At 47.2% G+C, this 17,355-nt stretch overlaps 1 protein-coding gene across 3 annotated transcripts in view; it reads left to right on the top strand.

Moving 5' to 3' along the window:
* Positions 1-2,117: 2,117 nt before the first annotated feature.
* SPSB1 (splA/ryanodine receptor domain and SOCS box containing 1) overlaps positions 2,118-17,355 on the top strand; it is a 68,176-nt gene continuing 52,938 nt past the window's right edge. Inside the window, exon 1 of one of the 3 annotated variants that reach the window (XM_073316758.1) lies at positions 2,118-2,509. The gene's annotated coding sequence lies outside the window, so the exon portion shown is untranslated. Of the gene's footprint in view, positions 2,510-5,531; positions 5,605-15,463; positions 15,969-17,355 lie in introns of those variants that run through there. The other 2 variants (XM_073316763.1, XM_073316760.1) reach the window with 2 other exon arrangements.

Below are 17,355 nucleotides of genomic sequence, written 5' to 3'. Positions count from 1 at the left end.
TCCACCACCTTCTGCACCAGGATGGGGTACTGGTTCAATACTGACTCGGATGGCAGAGTGCCACCTACTGAACCATTCAGACCACTTCCTGCACCCCCTAGGTGGCCATTGGAGGTGCTCCATTCAATACTGATCAAGTTCAAGCTTGCTTAATTTATGAGAACTCATAAGTTCACAGCCCTAAATCGTATGGTTACAAACAGACCTTTCGCTTGGGAATACTGAAAATGCACCTCTTAAAAGGAGACCATCAAGTCAAATTTGTCCCACAATTTCCTTTTCGGAGAACCTAAAACCAATAGAATTGTTTTCATGATTTATTTTTTAATTAAACTGTGTTTTTTTAAATACACCTTCCACTAAAGTGTTTGCAATGACTAGACGGTTCACAAACAAAAGTGGAACTGGGTTTATTTGTCCACAAATAAATAAAAATAAACAAAGTGTATAAATAGTAAAACAAAATGCTTTGTGCATTAATAACGTAAGGTGTTATTTGTGACATAGGTAAGGAATTAGACAAGTAGAAATTTTTACCCTGCAGTGTTAGAATCACAGAATCATAGACTTTAAGGTCAGAAGGGACCATTATGATCCTCTAGTCTGACCTCCTGCACAACGCAGGCCACAGAATCTTACCCACCCACTACGGTAAGAAACCTCTAACCTATGTCTGAGCTAATGAAGTCCTCATATCGTGGTTTAAAGACTCTGAGGTGCAGAGAATCCTCCAGCAAGTGACTTATGCCCCATGCTGCAGAGGAAGGCGAAAAACCCCCAGGGCCTCTGCCAATCTGCCCTGGAGGAAAATTCCTTCCCAACCCCAAATATGGCAATCAGCTAAACCCTGGGCATGTGGGCAAGACTCACCAGCCAAACACCCGGAAAGAATTCTCTTTAGTAACTCAGATCCCACCCCATGTAACATCCCATCACAGGCCATTCGGCATATCTACCACTAATAGCTGAAGATCAATTAATTGCCAAAATTAGGCTATCCCATAGAATCATAGAATATCAGGGTTGGAAGGGACCTCAGGAGGTCATCTAGTCCAACCCTCTGCTCAAAGCAGGACTGATCCCCAATTAAATCATCCCAGCCAGGGCTTTGTCAAGCCTGACCTTAAAAAATCATCATATCATCCCTTTCATAAACTTATCAAGTGTTGCCAACTCTCATTCTATTTGATATTTTTCTCAAAATCCCAACTCCTGGAATCATGTGAGTAGGTGAGAATCTCTGCCTCTTTTTTTTAAAGTAAGCCTCTTGCCTTCATGGCGAGAGTGAAAGGTTTGAAAATGTGTCCCTAGGGTAACCCAAAAGGTCAAATAGGAGAAAGCCAATAAAAAGAACTGGCAGTGTATTATTTTTTAAATCTCATGATTTTTAAGCCATTTTTCTGATTTTATGGGGCCTGACTTGTGGCGTTTGAATGCTTGGGGCCGGCAGTATGCACTGCAGCCCCCATCCTGCAAAGGCTTCTGCATGTGCTCCACTTTTGCTACCAGAGGTGTCCTGAAGACATCCGTGGAACTAATCAGAGTAGTGTAGTTAAGCGGGGTACATAAGTGTTTACAGGATCTAGGCTTTGGGTGGCAAACTCGTCAGTATCTGTTTGTAGGGTGCCTGGCACAATGGCCTTTTAGACCCCACCACAATCCGGTAAAAATCTGGATTTTACATCACTTCCTAGCCCCCCGATCCTACCCCCAGCTCACAGAGGCATAGAAACGTAGGGCTGGAGGAAGGGACCTTGAGAAAACCGTCCAGCCCCCTGCATTGAGGCAGGACCAAGTAAACCTAGCCCTAGACCATCCCTGACAGCTGTTGGTCCAACCTACTCTTAAGCCCCCCCCGCCCCCCAATGAAGAGGATTCCACAGCCCCCCAGGAAGGAGGCCGGGTTGAGAAACTTTTTCCTGCTCTCTGTAGCTGGGGGGGGGGGGCTTTTCTCACCTCGGCACACCCAGCCCCGCTGCAAAGGGCGGGCGCGGCGGGCCCGGGCCGAGGACTCTTCCTGCTCCCGAGCTCGGCGGTGGCTCCCCCCGCCCCGCCGAGAGGAGGGGCCGGGAGCGGGGCGGCGCCAAGCGGCAGCTGGGAGCTATTTGGCCCATGTGATCCCGCCGGCCGGAGCTTCTTCGCGTCTGGCGCCCAGGAGGAGCCCGGCGAGAGCGGCTCCAGCCCTGACATTGCCCGGGGTGGGGCGGGGCGGGCCCCCACGAGGCGGCGGCCGCCCGGGAGGAGCCGGGCTTGCGTGCCAGGGGTGGGGGGCTGGTTTCCCCCCCCCTCGCAGTCGCTTGGGCATCCCAGCGGCCCTGCCCGGGGAGGACGCGGGCGAAGAGCCCCGAGGAAACCTGCCCGAGCTCCCCGCCACCCCGCCCCCGAAGGACAAAGCGGCCCCCCGGCGGAGCCCGGAGCGGGGAGAGCCCGGCCTCGGCCGCTGCCATGCTCCGCTGCCGCGCCCCGGCGCGATAGGCAGCAGCCCTGCTCGGGGAGGAGGGCTCGCATGGTAAGAAGCGGGGCTCGCCGGGGCCGGGGCCGGGGCTGGGGGGGCGGCGGATGTGCCCCTTCCCCAAGGGCCAGCGGGTGCCGGCGGCGGCGGGCTGGCCGAGCCTGCCCCGGGCGCCCTTGGCGTGCAGCGCCCCGGCGGCGGGCGGGCGGCCCCTGGGACAAGCCACCGGCTGTCTCGCGGGGCGGGTGCTCGGTCGCCCCGGGGGCAGCCGCCGGGAAAGGGCCCCCGCCCCCGAAGCTGCGGGGCGGGATGGAGGGTCCGGGGGCGGGGTGGAGTAACGTGGGCATCCCTCGCCCATCGCAGGAAACCGTTAGCAGCCCGGGAAAGGCGGCGTGGAGCCGGGCGGCTCCGGCGCGAAGGGGTTAATGGAAACTTGGCGAGGGACCGGTCCTCCCTTCCCACCTTCTGTGGCTTCAGTTTCCTATGGCGCGGCCCACACTGGGGTAGAGACAAGTACCGCGCTTGTGTGCCGGCCCCTCTCTCTTCTCTGCCGCCCTCCTCCCCCAAAACGCCCCGCTTTAAGGGAGCTCTCACCTGTGGCGCTTCTGCTGAGCGGGTGAATTCCCTTTCCTGCTCCATCTCCCCACCTTGCCAACAGTCAGGATTTCTCCTCTCCGCCCTCCCCCGCAGCACCTTAAGCTGCAGCTGCTGAGCAAACACTGGCTCTTGAAAACCGAGTTGGCATGTGGATTTTTCCTCCCTCTTCAAGTTCACAGGGAAGAACTTTTTTTTTTTCTTCTAGTAACTGAACTAGCTCAATGCAAATTTAAAAAAAAAAAGAAAAGAAAAAACCCCAAACTAAACAGTACATAACTCTGATTCCTCTATGCTTTATGCCCTTGTTTGTGCAACTTAAAGGAGCTGCTGTAGCATCTTCACCATAGGGCAAAAGTGAATGGCAGATTCCTTTTCAGATGCAAATTACTTAAGATTAGCTGGGCTAACGGTAAGTGCCAGTTGTCAACAGAGCTGTCAGCTGGGGACCTGGGCAAATGCTTTATTTCCTTTATCAGAAAATCAAGTGATTGGGATGCAAGGAAATGTTTAACAGCCAGAGGTCATCTTCTGCCCTGGGTGTGTGTGTGTGAGAAAGGCAAACACTGATAATGTCGATTTAAACTAACTAAGGAAATAGGTTTGTTTGTTAAGTGTATGCCTGACAGTGCTGCTTTGAATGGTCTGTGGAGCACACCTTGCAAATCTAATGAACATGGTTATTTTTACAACATGGTCATCTTGGTAGTATAAGAAGACCTCAGCCTGGTCCTAAATAGTTGGTGTCTGTCATTTCCATGACAAAATACTCTTGACAAGTAAAGATGAAATGCAGTTAATTTGAGACACCAGGTGGGTGAGGTAATATTGGACCAACTTCTGTTGGTAAAAGAGATAAGCTTTTGAGCTTTCGCAGAGCTCTTCATGGTGGGGTGGGGGGTGTCTCCTAGTTTGTTTGGCGTTTGTAGCTTCCTGACTGAGCCAATGGCTAATGAACAACCGGACGCCTCATGAGCTACACCTAAACTAAGTGTTCATTGTAAAAGGTCTACCTACTGTCCTGCTTGAAGCGTCCTTTTGGGTCGGACTTAGGGCTGCTCTACACTGGGAACTTGCATTGGCATAGCTCATGCCTTAGGGATGTGAAAAATCCACACCCCTGAGAGAGATAATTATACTGACCTCAGCCCCTCTGTAGACAGGGCTGGGTCCATGGGAGAATTGTGAGAGAGCTTTCCCACTACTGTTTCTGGTGTAGTTGTCTACACTTGAAATGCTACTTGCAAGTATAGACAAGCTCTAAGTGATTGTTGTCATTTTTACAATCAGCCTTCCTGAGGGGGAATTGAGCTTTTTACTCCTATCAGCAATGCAGGACAGATACAGCTTGGGGAGGGGAAGGGTTGATTTTAATTTTTTGTTTTTTTTTATGTATATGTTTTGCTTCATCCATTCAGAATGTAACCAGCAGGCTCTGTAACAGAGAAATACTGTTTAAATTATAGATTTGCAGCATTGCTGTAACCATGTTGGTCCCAGGCCATGAAAGAGACAAAGTGAGAGAGAGAATACCTTTTGTTGGATTAACTTCTATTGCTGAAAGAGCAGATGTGAAGAAGAGCTCTTTGGAGATTGAAAGCTTCTCTTTAAGCAACAGAAGGAGATTGCCTCACCCACCTCTTCTCTCTAATTTATAGCCTCAGGTTGAAGGCCTGATCCTCTGAGCAGTCCATGTGCAGAATTCCCATTCACTATAACCAGGGATCTGTTTACATGGGACTGTAGAATGAGATGGGGGATGACAATTGTAGGGGTGAGTGGGGGACAGCCCTGTGAGCAGAGCCGGTTGATATGAAGTGCATTGGGAATAAGATGGAACTATTCCACTCCTTATAAAGTAATCTAAAAGTTAAATGGCACCTTCAAGGGGGACTTAAAAATTGATACACGGAATACGCTCTTCCCTTCTCCTCCACCCCCAAATAGGGTGACATTTAAATGCTAAATACACCGAACTGCTCTGTCAATCTGCCTGGCCGTGCCTTGGCTGTTCTGGCTTTATCAAGAAGGAAGATGACTGACCTATTGAGGTGTAATTTATTCCTCCCTCCTTCTGCCCATTCATCTTTTTGGTATGGCAGAGGCAATAGGAATCATAATTGTTTCACAGCAGAGTATTCCCCTGGAGGGGGACTGTGCTGGTGCAGCTGAGTGCATTGTCTCCGTTTCTTCAGAGATCACTGAAGTGCATTATAATGTGATTGGGAGTTTGTTTTTTTGGATCCCGTATGTTGGATGTGTCTAAGCTGTGGTCTGGTTTTCTGGGAACTAATTTGCCGTAATGGTGTATTGTCCTGTGGAGTCAGGTGGCTTCATGTGGATCGTGGGCACAAAATGAGTTGGTTTAATATTCAGTCCCTCCCACCAGTAAGCTATAAATGGTGCACTTTAAAATGGGCTGGTTAGGAATTGATGAAGGCATTTGATTTGCAGTTGAGCCAGTTAGTCCACTGGAATTCCTAGCCCTATGGATTTGTACATAAGCTGCTGCATACACTGATTAATTTTCAAGTTCAAGGAGTCTTGCATTTAATCCAGTAAGTTTTTATTTATTTTATTTTCATAGTTCAGTGGTATTTACAGGGGACCCTGAGGATACCTTTATTTGTATTAGAGTGTTTGATTCCTAGTTCAGGGGGGGGAAGGGGAGTTAAATTGTTCATCATTTCCCCCAGAACTGTTCAGGAAAAAATCCCATAAAGCATGCATTCAACCTGATGTAATTATGACTGACAATCTTTTTAACTTTCAAGACTCAGTTTTGTCTCCATTTCTTTTATCTGGTCTCTGGTCTAACACTGCAGTGTATTGTACTTCTTGTCACACTTTTCCATGAGTTTTTAAAAGTGAAATGAAGCATGGCCGCTGAGGACAGTGTCCCCATTGTCTCCTGCCCGGTGCAAAGATGTGGGCTGCTTGCCCTGGAGGTCTTGCTTGTCTTGTAAATGTAGCTGAAGATGCAGCTGATTCTTCAGCTGATATGATGCTGTTCATTCATGGGTGCAGCATTTGCAACAAAGGTTGCAAAGCAACAGCTTCTTCCTCTGTGTGTGGTGGCGGGGAGGGGAAGGTATTACATGCCGGTCTAGGTTCATGTGGTAGGCTGATATGGTGAGCGGTTGGAGTACTCAGCGCTTACCTATGCTCTTCCTGCACCAGCGGCACGCACTTCAAGAGCAGCTGGCTGGCAGTTCATCAGGATGAAGTTAATAAGGATGGAAGCAGGTTCTGACTTGGAACTCTAAACCAGCCTAAAAGCAGGGCTCCACTACTCACATGTAAGAAAAAGAGACGGGTTGGGATGAGAGGAGGGAGTTGCTCCCAGTCCTCGAGGGTTTGGTTAGATGAGGGAAATCTGTGCCAATGTGCATGCATCAGGCTCTTTCAGTCCAGCTACGCCAGTGCATAGCCCTAATGTAGATGCTGCACCAGTGCAGTTTACACCCGGTGTTTAAAGGGGTAAGTCACAACAGTGTAATATCTACAGGAGAAGCTTGCACTGATATTGTAGTAGGGGCAGTAATACCGCTAGAGCTCCCTAACAGCATGGATTGCAATGATTGATTTGGTGCTTATTTCCCTGACCTGGACGTCACCCAAGACGGAGACCTGTCAAATGAGCAGCCCTGCTCTTCATGTGAGCAGACTAATAATGGGAGAGTTATTTAATCTCTCCCACTAGTGGTTCCTGTAGAGGGCTGGGGCAGGGCACTAATTAGTTGCATGATGAGCTCCTGAAGAGATTGTGCAATCAAGGGTAATGCTTGTGGGATATAAAAAGTGAATGTGTGTCTGAGAACGGAGGCTTCCAAACCGTGGTCTGTGGAGTTCTTGCTGCTGGTCTTCAGAGTTGGCTCGTGTCAATGTGCTGACTCACTCCCAGCTACTACATTGTATTACACAGCAAACTACTTCCCTAATGTTGCTCTTCCATGTAAGCAATTGCTGGAGTTACCACAAGGATGTTATTGTTGCACATGGGCAAATGGGGGAGTGGCACATGCTATTGCAAGTGGGTCTGTCCAAGAGACTATATTTTTATTGAGATGCAGTCCAAAGTCTGGAGAAAGCTTGAGGACCTTAGAACAGGAGTGGAAACCAACCCAGGGCAAACTCTTGCCAGATGATTGTAGTTACCTTAAAGCCTACTGGCCCATTCCACTAATGCCACAAGAAACGTTGCTCTATCAAACAATGCCTTTTGCTGTGGGGGGAGTATAGGAACAGACTTACAAAACTTATTAGCTACTTACTTTGGATGGTGAGACCCACCTATCTGAGCTGAGTGGCTTGCTGGAGATCTTGGCAGCGGCATGATTGAAGGAGACTTTTGTGTGTAGAAGGATGTTTCTAGGGACAACTTATGGTGGGTCATTGAATTAAATGTAACAGAAAACTGTTAAAAACAAAACAGGAAGTCTTGAAACTTGGGGTTGGAAAAAAACAAACCCACTGCTGAGGCTGGATAAGAACTTCAGTAATAGGATATTTAAGACCACAGACTTCTTTTAGTGTGCAGTTGTGTCAAAACAGCAGAACACCTAGTTCCAGTGTGCAAGTAGGGGAGGAATTCTAGCAGCCAGGATCCCTGGGCTCACTTTGAAATGTGCAAGTTTGGCATTATTGACTTTCTCAGTTTACAAATAATTGTACAAACCACACACATGGGCACTAAATTTATACTGTTGCTAAAAGCAAAAACCCTTCGTAACAAAATCAGGAAGGGCACACAGCCAGATTCGGAGCAGATGTTCCACGCTCAGAATACTGAACAGTCTGCTGCATGGGCTTCCGGCCCCTTACCACATCAGATTTGAGCTCCTGTCCTTCACTTTCAAGGCCCTGCACAATCTCTGCTCTAACTTCCTCCTGCTGATATCTGCCTCTTGGCTGTGCTTTCACTGCAGAAAGGGTGAGTGTGGCTTTTTATTTTGCGTCAAGGAAGCAAACAATGTAAAATCCCCGTGCAGACAAGGCACAAGTAGTTGCCTCGATATGGCAAGTTGAGGTCAACCCTACTTAACCTCCTTCCACTACCTTCCATCAAGCTATCTTGATGTAAAAACCCTCTTTTGCTTTTTTGCAGTAAAGACAACCTCAGGTTTCGTGGCTTGTTTTCAGCTTGGCCTCTTCATGCTACTCCTCTGTTTGGAACTTACTCTCTATTTTTGTAGGGACAAACTCACTTTGCCCTCTAAAGCACACCTTACGCTAGTATAAATCAGTAGCCATTTTAATAGCCCCCCGTCTCCTCTTATGTTAACCAACACATTTCAGTGACTGGGGAGAGATGCATAAGTGTAGCCTGGCACGTTTCTTTTCAAGTGAAACTACACAGGCAAATCTGTGTTGAAGCAAATCTGTGCTTGTAAGGCCGAAAGCGAAACTTGAGTCACAGTTAGAACTTGCTCCAATGCCTCCCTCCCTTTGCTCAGAGTCCAATCTTAGTGGCTTTTAAAGCCAAGGTAGAGTAAAGCAGTAGGTCCTGCATAGCCACGTGATCTCATAGAAGACTATCCAGCAGATAGCATGTGCACTAAGGCAAGTTTAGGGGAATTAAACACTAGCAAGCTTCCACGTTGTATGTGATACAAGAAAGGAAACTGGAACATCTGGATTAGGCTATTATATGCCTAATTTTGGGTTTGGGGTCACATGTCACATTCCCCTGACATGGCCCTATCTGTTACCACACTATAAACTTGGCTGCCATTCTTCAAATGCAAATGAAGAGGGGGAAGAACTTAGAGCTAATTATAAGGCCTTGGTGAGCTTTGCATCTCGCTACTGGGTTGATTAAGTGCTCATTAGTATGCTTGGCCATAGGCCTGTGAGGATCTCCCTCTCCGCCCCCTGCCAAATCAGTGTGTCCACATTGTGAACTCTCATTTCTTGGCTCGAAGGAGGCTGCTTTGTGCCATGGGGTCACAGTACAAACAATTTTCTCAGTTGAATGGGGATCAGATAGGCTTCCAGGTTCTTGGTCCTTGTGAAAGAGGCATTGGAACCTCAAGACAATAGGTGCTGTCCTTGGTACATCTTCTTAAATAGCTGTGGCAGTGTAGCTGTAAGTGGGGGTTGGGAGATGTGTTGCACAGCTGCCCTGTGTGTGCGTGCATGATGGTAATAAAGACAGGACTTTAGATAACTGCCTCCCAAAACATCTGGATGCAGAGCTGGAGTTGTACTAACTTGAGGACTTGTAGCCTTCTTGAAGTGTGGGTTCTGAAGCACTGAAACTGCCCAGGGTTTTTTTTTTCCAGATGAGAGGGGCATGGTGGGAAGGAAAGAAGGTTCTTGTATGTTTAAAGCATCCTTTAGGACAGAGGGCTTTTCTTCTATTGGGTGGGGAAGGGATGGGCAGAAGTGAAGATCTGGTCTAAACTCAGTTTTCCCAACATAACTATTTTGGTTAGTGGTGTGACTTTCATTTGACCAAAATAGTTGTACCTGTACAACCCCTAGTATGGGCACAGCTATATTGGTATAAAACTGCCTTATATTGGTATAACTTATTCCGGCACAAGAAGGGGGAGTAAACTTAACTGGAATAAATCACTTTTATATTACTGTAACTGTGCTCACATTGGGGAACTGCTTTAACTGTACTGATGTAGTTAAAGCAGTACAAGAGTAGATAAAGCCATGGATAATTCTGATTGACACAAGTTTCCTGGAACCCACTTCCTTACTTCATTTTGATGAACAGTCCTTGTGTTCTCTGGATACTATGATAAAAAATGACCATTCCTCCTTCTAGCCACCAGGCAACAAAGTAGTGAGAATAAGTCTATTCTCCTTCTACTGAGATCTTAAAGATTTAGGGAGTTATTTCCAGCAGAGCTGGTCACATGTGACTTCCAGACAAGGTTACAGCTGCTTGATTACTTAGCAATCATTTATTTATAGGCTAATGGAAAGAGCCATACTCATTGACCAGTTTCAAGTTATCCTGATGGATCGATTATTCCCGCTTTCCGTCACAAAGAGCTTCCTTAGCCAGTGCCTCTTGCGTCCTTTTGGTTTATGTTTAGCCTAGATCTTCATTCAAAATACTAGTCAGTGGTGAGGCACAGGGCTGGAGCCACTGAAAAATTTATAGCTTGATGTCTTTGTTAGAAGCAAAGCACCAGCAAACTGTGCTGGAAGGAATGTCCTTGTGGGTGCAGGCTGATAACTGAATAGGGATAATAGCATTTTGCAACAGTAGTTCTCTGGAATCTGAAATGGAGTGGAGAGAGATGGTTGAATTTCATGTGTCTTTGTTGGTCTGATAGAGTATGTAAGCCAGGGCCTGAGTGGTGCTTGTGTTTCGGAGATTCTCGGACAGTTCTCTATTCCTTTGGGGTTTTGTTAACCTTATCGGGTTCAGCAGCAAGAGCGAGGGCTCGTATGGATGTCCTCTCTCCTTAATGGATACTGCTGCCTTCAGCAGCTCACTTAGCACTCATCAGCTATAAATAGCCTGGTTGGTGGGAGGCTGCCAGGATCAGGGAGCCATTTACCACTGCAGTAAAAGCCCTGATACAGGTGCTCCCCTCTCTCTCCATTATTGCTTAATCTTATCACTGAGACTTTGTTTTAACAAGAATGCTCCTCTGGTTTCACTTAAATCTCTTAGAAATCCTTGTGTGGACACACTTAGTTTGGCTTAGGTTAAGTCAGTTAGGAATCTATTTAAGCTGAAATAAGCCACCCCTAAACTGAAGCGCGTGTACACACAGGTTGCCCCAGTCGAACAGCCATTAAACCGAGGACAAGGCCTGCGTTTCAGTGGGAGGTTCTGCTGGCAGCTAGCTCGCTCCAGCTGAATGAAGAAACTCCACCAAAATGCAGTGGGTCTGTATATTAATCCAGTTTGTGAGGCCTCTGGCGCGTGTTGGGCAAGCAGTTGTTTGCTCTCTGCTGAACCTTGGACATGGTTGTGAGGGGGTAAAGAGCACTAAACTGGGCTGCAAGCCAGCTCTGTCCTGTTTAGAGCAAGCTTTAAAAATAAGCTGTTGATAGGTTATGCTCTGTCGCCATTCTGTGGGGAGGGAAAGAGTATCACAGTCAGGGGGATGTCTGCATGGCCCTCTTGCCTCAGAAATGAGTGGTTGGGGAAGTCTGTTTTTCAGAGGGGAAACTAAGTTGTAATAAGTGACTTGCCTGACTTCACGCAGGAAGTTTCTGGCAAAGCTGGGAATTGAACCCAGATCTCCACAGTCCCCTGCCTTAACTGCAAGGCCATTCTTCCGGTGTCGGACACCCCTTCCCACAAAAGGCTGGGAGAACTGTACTGACTCACAGTGTGCACATTTTTTCCCATCTCCAGCTCTTGCTTAGTCACAGTCATGCTGCTTGACTTCTCCTCAGCTGGAAGTATAGGGTAGCAAGTTGCTATTCCAAACACTTCATCATTTTCCTTGAGTCCAGTGAGCTTTAAACCTATATTTCCTAGTGCTGGCTTAACCTCAATCTATTTGAGATGGCTGGACAAGTGTACCGCCATTTAGTCGGCTCAAACAGTTCATCAGGTTAGCCTTTGAGCCAAGCAAATTTCAGACTGTTCTGACCAACGTTCTGCCTGTGAGCACCTAGCTTGCTAGTTTGGGAAAATCCTGTGTGACAAACCTTATTGAATTAAGTTTAAGTGTTTTAGGAGCTCATTGTATTCAAAATGCAAATGTTTGTATTGTTGTAGGATTGTGTGTAACTTCTTTAGGAGATGTGGCCGGTGTAAACCTTTGGGAAGTGTTATGAGCTTCAAAGGACTCTGTGAAACAATGGGCTAGACAGACCAAGCAAAGTGGGAGACTTAGGAAGTACTTGGGAGGCCGGGAAGGTAACTTCTGATCTCCGGACCAGTCCTTTGGGTTTCTCCTCAGGGAGCAGGTTCCATTGTCTGCTGATCACCTGTTATGTACGGACAAACTCAAAGGCTCAAACTGGATAAGAGTGCTTCTCAGATTCAAGTCCGTGCTTGTTCTGAGCCAAGCCAGTTATGTACTTATGACCTCAGAAGGGCTTGGTGTTTGAAGGACCCTTCCGCATCCCAGAGCCCTTGCTGCAGTCAGGGGTGATCTCTGGCAAGCTATCAGCTTGCAGGTAGGTTTTTATTGTTAATGTACCTTGTCAATGCTGGTACATGAAGAATAACGCTTAGAAAGGGCTGTGTGGTAACTGGGATAATTACACTGTTTGTAGCCTCCAAGGAAGGAAGGCCAAGCAGGCTTGCTGTGCAGTCAACTGCTGGGGATTCACAGTGTAGGCGGTGAACTGACTGGCCCATTTCCAGGCCGCACAGAAGTGCGGGAGGAGACGAGAGGAGCCAGGCTACTAGAGCAGGTTCCTTTGCTGGGCCATAGAGGGGGAAATACGGGTGCAGTTGCCCTGAACCGTGACACGGCATGTTTGTCCGAACTCTCCCCTTTCCTGCAGGCCTCTTGCTGTGCTGACCAGGGCTTCTGGAAGTGGTGCCTTCTCTTAACAACTGAGGAGGCTCTGTTCTTTCACAGCCTAACTGTGGAGGAGAGCTCTAGGGTGTCTGAAATGACTAGGATCCAAAGAATGCAGCCTTGCGCTACACGTGGCTTTGCATCTGGTATGTAAAGGAGGAAACATGCCCACAGAATTACTTAATTTTTTCAGCGTTAGGCGCGTGTGACTGGGAACCAGAATGTCTGATTCCTTTTCCTGGGAATGGCTCTCCTGTGGTGTGACACCGTGGGAATGGCTCTCCTGTGGTGTGATACCGTGGGAATGTTACTTAATCTCTGTGCCTCAGTTTCCCTGATTGTAAAAAGGGGTTGGTGTATCTGCTTCACAGAAGGGGTTGTGGCAGTGTTTGTAAATGACTTGGATCCTTGACTGAAAGGTGCAGCGGTAGCATTTAATAATTAGCTTGTGTGTGCATGCATTCTGTATAAACCACTTCACAACAATCTGTGAGGTAGGCAAATATCTATCGGATGTTAAACTTGTCTGTTTCCAGACTTAACTAGTGGGTCTGGAGCACTGGGGGGGGCTGTTGGCCCAGCCAGGACTAGTATGCCAGGAGGTCCTGGCTTCCATTTCTGTGTTTAGAAATAGCATGGTCCAGTAGACTAATTATCAATGCTGAATAGGATTGGTGTTTTCCCACAATCTTATGTAGTATGTTTACACTGCACAGTACACGTGTGTTGAAATAGTTTATAATATGGCTTTGATAATATGCGGTTATGCACTTATATAATTTTACTGGCAGAGGTGATGCAAAGTAACTCCGGGTATGTCTACACTGCCAAGACACAGCCTGTGCCAAAAGACGGGGTTTGCCAGGCTGTTTAGGAACACCCCCTCCCCGAGTGATGGTAGCTAACTTGACAGAAGCATTCTGGGCCCTTGGGTTTAGGTCGGGATAGCTATGGCACTTGTGGGGGTGTTTCTTATCCCCTGGACTGACATAGCTATGTCCACCTAACTTCAGTGTAGACTAGATCTAAGAGTGAATTCCTCCAGCAAACTACACTCCAGCGGATGACTGGCTCCAGTGTTGTGTGTCCCAGATGCTGTAGAGGGGTATCATTCCTGACCAGTGTAGGGCTGTGCAGAGCAAAGGCCATTGTCTGTTCAGCATACAAAAGAGTTTAGAAGTTCACTATCAAGATGATCCTAAGTTGCACCTAGTTGTCCAGCTTGGTTGACTGGAACAGAGGGAAACTGAGACTTGCTTGCAACGAGATACAGGGAGTTGGTGGCACTTCTAGACTTGGTCGCTTTTGGTCTGACCAGTGGACAGGCTTCACCTCCCTCTGAACTTAAGGTTTTCCTGGCTCTGATGAAATGTGGGTTGCAGTTACTCTGTATTGTGACAGGTTTACATGGTGGCAGGCTCCATAGTAGTGACACTCTAATTAGCTTCTCTCACTCTAGTCATAACAATTCTGCAGTCTTGGAAACTAAAATGTTAATGCAGCTTTGGTACAATCTCGAGGCAAACCCTACCGGAGTTAACAAATGAGTGTTGTTGAGGCTGGCGCCAGCCTGAACTCTCCAGGAGTGCTCTAAGAGTGAAGAGACATGAGTTCGGCTTACAGTGCTCTTTTAAAGATGTATGATCAGGGCTAGGAGTGGGTCTAGTCTGTGGAATATTGGAGAGGTTAAATCTGTGATTTTAATGGTGCTGAAAGGGGCTCGATCAATGATGCCATTTTCTGCACTATTGAATCTGCAGCAACATGAGCTTCCTCAGCCCTGACCTAGAAGGATCATTTCTAGGGGTTGAAGGCTTCTTTGATGTCCTTGACCTCTCCCCAACAAGGCTGACTGGTGTTAAAGGCATATGCTGGCCTCGCTCGCACCCACCCAACTTGGTGAATAGCTACAGCACAGTAACAACTCTGTCCCTACCAATCTGGGTATAAAGCTGTGACTTAGAGGTGAAATACTGCATATCTCATCAGTCCTCTGCGCCATCAGGCTGCCTGCAAACTGGCTCCTGGTGTGCTGTTGATCTAGAAGGGGAGCATGTGCTCATAAGAGGGGTTTCGTTGGTGGAAGAACCCCTGTATGTGGAGGGAGGTCAGGGATGCTGCTGCTAAAGGGACAGACGGATGCATGAGAGAGATGCTCACTCAGTCGCCAGTGACCATCGCATTCGCAGCGTGGTGCTGTGCCTGAGATTGGGCTTTTTAGGTCCAGGGTTCTCTGGCCACTGGTGCTTGTAGCATTCTGGCAGCATTAGCTTGCCCCAAGGGAGTGTGGCTTAGTGGATTGAGGACAGGGCTGGGAGCCAGGAGGAATTGTAGGCTAATCTCAGCTGTACCTCTGACTTGCTGTGTGGCCTTGAACAGGTCCCTTAATGCGTCAGCCCTGTCTTTACAGAAGGAGAAATCTGCTGAGCCAGGCTGTTGGGAGAATTGAAGTTGGTATGCTGCTGATTTGCGCGGCGTTGCCTTCTGGCTAATGCAGGAAGCAGCGTTGCTTGGTTTTGGTGGGCGATTTCTCATGATGTGTGGACTCATTTTGACTGGGTGGGGGAATGAATCAATCCTGTCGACACCCTGGAAATGCAGGAGCTGGGCACTGTGGCTAGAGCATGCTGCCTGGAACTGCTGGTGCATGCCGGAAGCCTTTCCACCCTCATTTCTGGACGCTGGCTCATGGCAAGACAGAAGTGGGAAGGAATTTTTTTTGGATGCGTTCCTGACATCATTCAGAGGAGATAAGCAAGGATACTTGCAGCAGAGGCTTTCTTGGATGTCACCTGCCTTCTAGCCCTCCCCTTCCCTATGGATCGTGAGTCATCAGCATGGCTTGGTGAGTTTCTGCGGCAGCCTCATTATTAAGCTGCAAAATAGCCGTCCTGAAGACTGAAACATGTTTCTTTTAATATTCGAAACCTTCTGACTCAGTGCAAGCCTTAACAATAAACTTCCTTTGAAAGGAAACTGGGATTGATGCCTCAAGCAAACATGCTGATAAACAGAACGTATAAATCCTGGCGTAGCTTTTAATTCCTGGCTCATAGGTTGCTTGGGTCACAAGTGCGCAGGGTTTGAGCCTCTGTTGGAGAACCACTGCACCGCCAGCCCTTGATAGCCTGTACTAGAAAGGGAGATGGGAGAAGAATGACAACTGGTGTGAGACTGGCTTCAGGTGTCCGCAAACTTGCTCAGTGTTTGCATGGATGTAACCAGTGCTGTTGGGCCTGCATTTCCTGGTGTTCAACACCCCTCTTAAGGGAGGAAAGTGGAACTTAAATCCCCAGCCATTAGCCAGTGGAAGAAAAATCTGAAGACTTAAACCAGACTGCAAAACTCAACGTCTGAGTTACTGTTGCTCCTCTAACCAGAAAGCTTGGACCACTCTGCATTTCCCTTCCTTTTAAAAGAAGGCCCTGACTTCAGAGGATGGTTGAGCTGTTGTCATCCTGAAGGTTTGTTCTTCCTCCTTTTCCCCATTCAGTCGTGATTCTGATAGATCAGTAGCAGTGCCTTTAGGCTGAGCACTCCTGGCTGACACCTGAGGTCCCTTCCAACCCTGATATTCTATGAATTAAAACCCCTTGTCTCTTATAAGCACATTATTCCCAGAGGAATATCACCTAATGCAACCTTCTGTGTATGATCTATCTTCTTAAAACTCAGGGTCCCTCCAGAGCTTAGAAGTGACTCTGATCCCCCAAAAATTAATGGGTTTTCTTCCTGTGCTAGGCTCATAAAATCTAGTGGCATCAAATGCTTGTTGTGTAACATGAGGAAGCTTTAACTATGTTGGCTGGAGAAGTTCTGCCATTCTCCAATATCTGGAGAGTCTGCTGCTTGTGACTCTCATGTCCAATAATATGGACAACTACCTTGTTCGTGGAGGTGTATGTGGAAATGCTAGGGTGAGACAAACATTTTTGGGAATTAGAACTGTACTATTTCTAATGGGAAATTATGTGGAAGGGACACTGAAGTCCACACAGGTTACTTTAAAAACAACTGGGTGAAAAAGATTGGAAAGTGGGTGTGGGCACACAAGTTTGGTTTCTCAGTGTTTTAATTAGAGAATGGTATCCTAAACTTACAAGGAAAAGCTCTTGTTTGTTCATTTCTGAATGAATAATTTCATTATTCTTGTTTGTTGCACGTGCCTCTCTGACTGGCTTATTGTAAACGTCCAGCCATTGTACTGACTGTCCACTCCAGCACACATCTCCTGCATAAGCCCAATATAAAAATGTAGAGAAGCCATTTTTCATGTGCTCTGCCTATTCCTGATTGTTTTATGGTCTGTGCATGGCTGGCTGGTTGAAAAAACCAAATTTTCATGTATAGAGAAAACCATGCTTGAAACTAACTCCCCCTCGAAGCAAGATAAAGTTGATGCGATTATAAATCGGTAAACTGGCTGTAGGTTCTGAGTGTATCGGCCTGTGTCTGTAGAAGCCTGTGAATATTGTCGTTTTTTTTTTTTTTTTTTTTTTTTTTAAAAGTGGCCTCTGATCTTCCTTAGTGCCTCTTGGGCATGATTTGGATGCTGGCTTCTGTTCAAACTTATGCAGTGGCAACAGTTCAGTGTGCTTTTCTCCCACCCTTACCACAGGCAGCTGCGTTAGGTTACTGTAGTACTACAATCGTATTGCCAACACCTGTCACGTTAGAAAAAACTAACCCCTACTGTCTGTCTGGGGTAGAATTTAAACTTAGGCCCTTTACTGTGTGTTTAAAAAAAAAATTGAATTGTTTAAATGGGATTGTATCAGGGTCTTGATTACCCTAGAAAGCTTTGTGGTGCACGTGGGGGGGGGGGGAACAAAACCACCAGTGTAGATGAAG

Source organism: Lepidochelys kempii, chromosome 18 (assembly GCF_965140265.1).
Source record: "Lepidochelys kempii isolate rLepKem1 chromosome 18, rLepKem1.hap2, whole genome shotgun sequence".
Classification (NCBI taxonomy): Eukaryota; Metazoa; Chordata; order Testudines; family Cheloniidae; genus Lepidochelys; species Lepidochelys kempii.
Note: the sequence above shows the minus strand (reverse complement) of the source record. Positions and strands in the feature narration are given on the sequence as shown.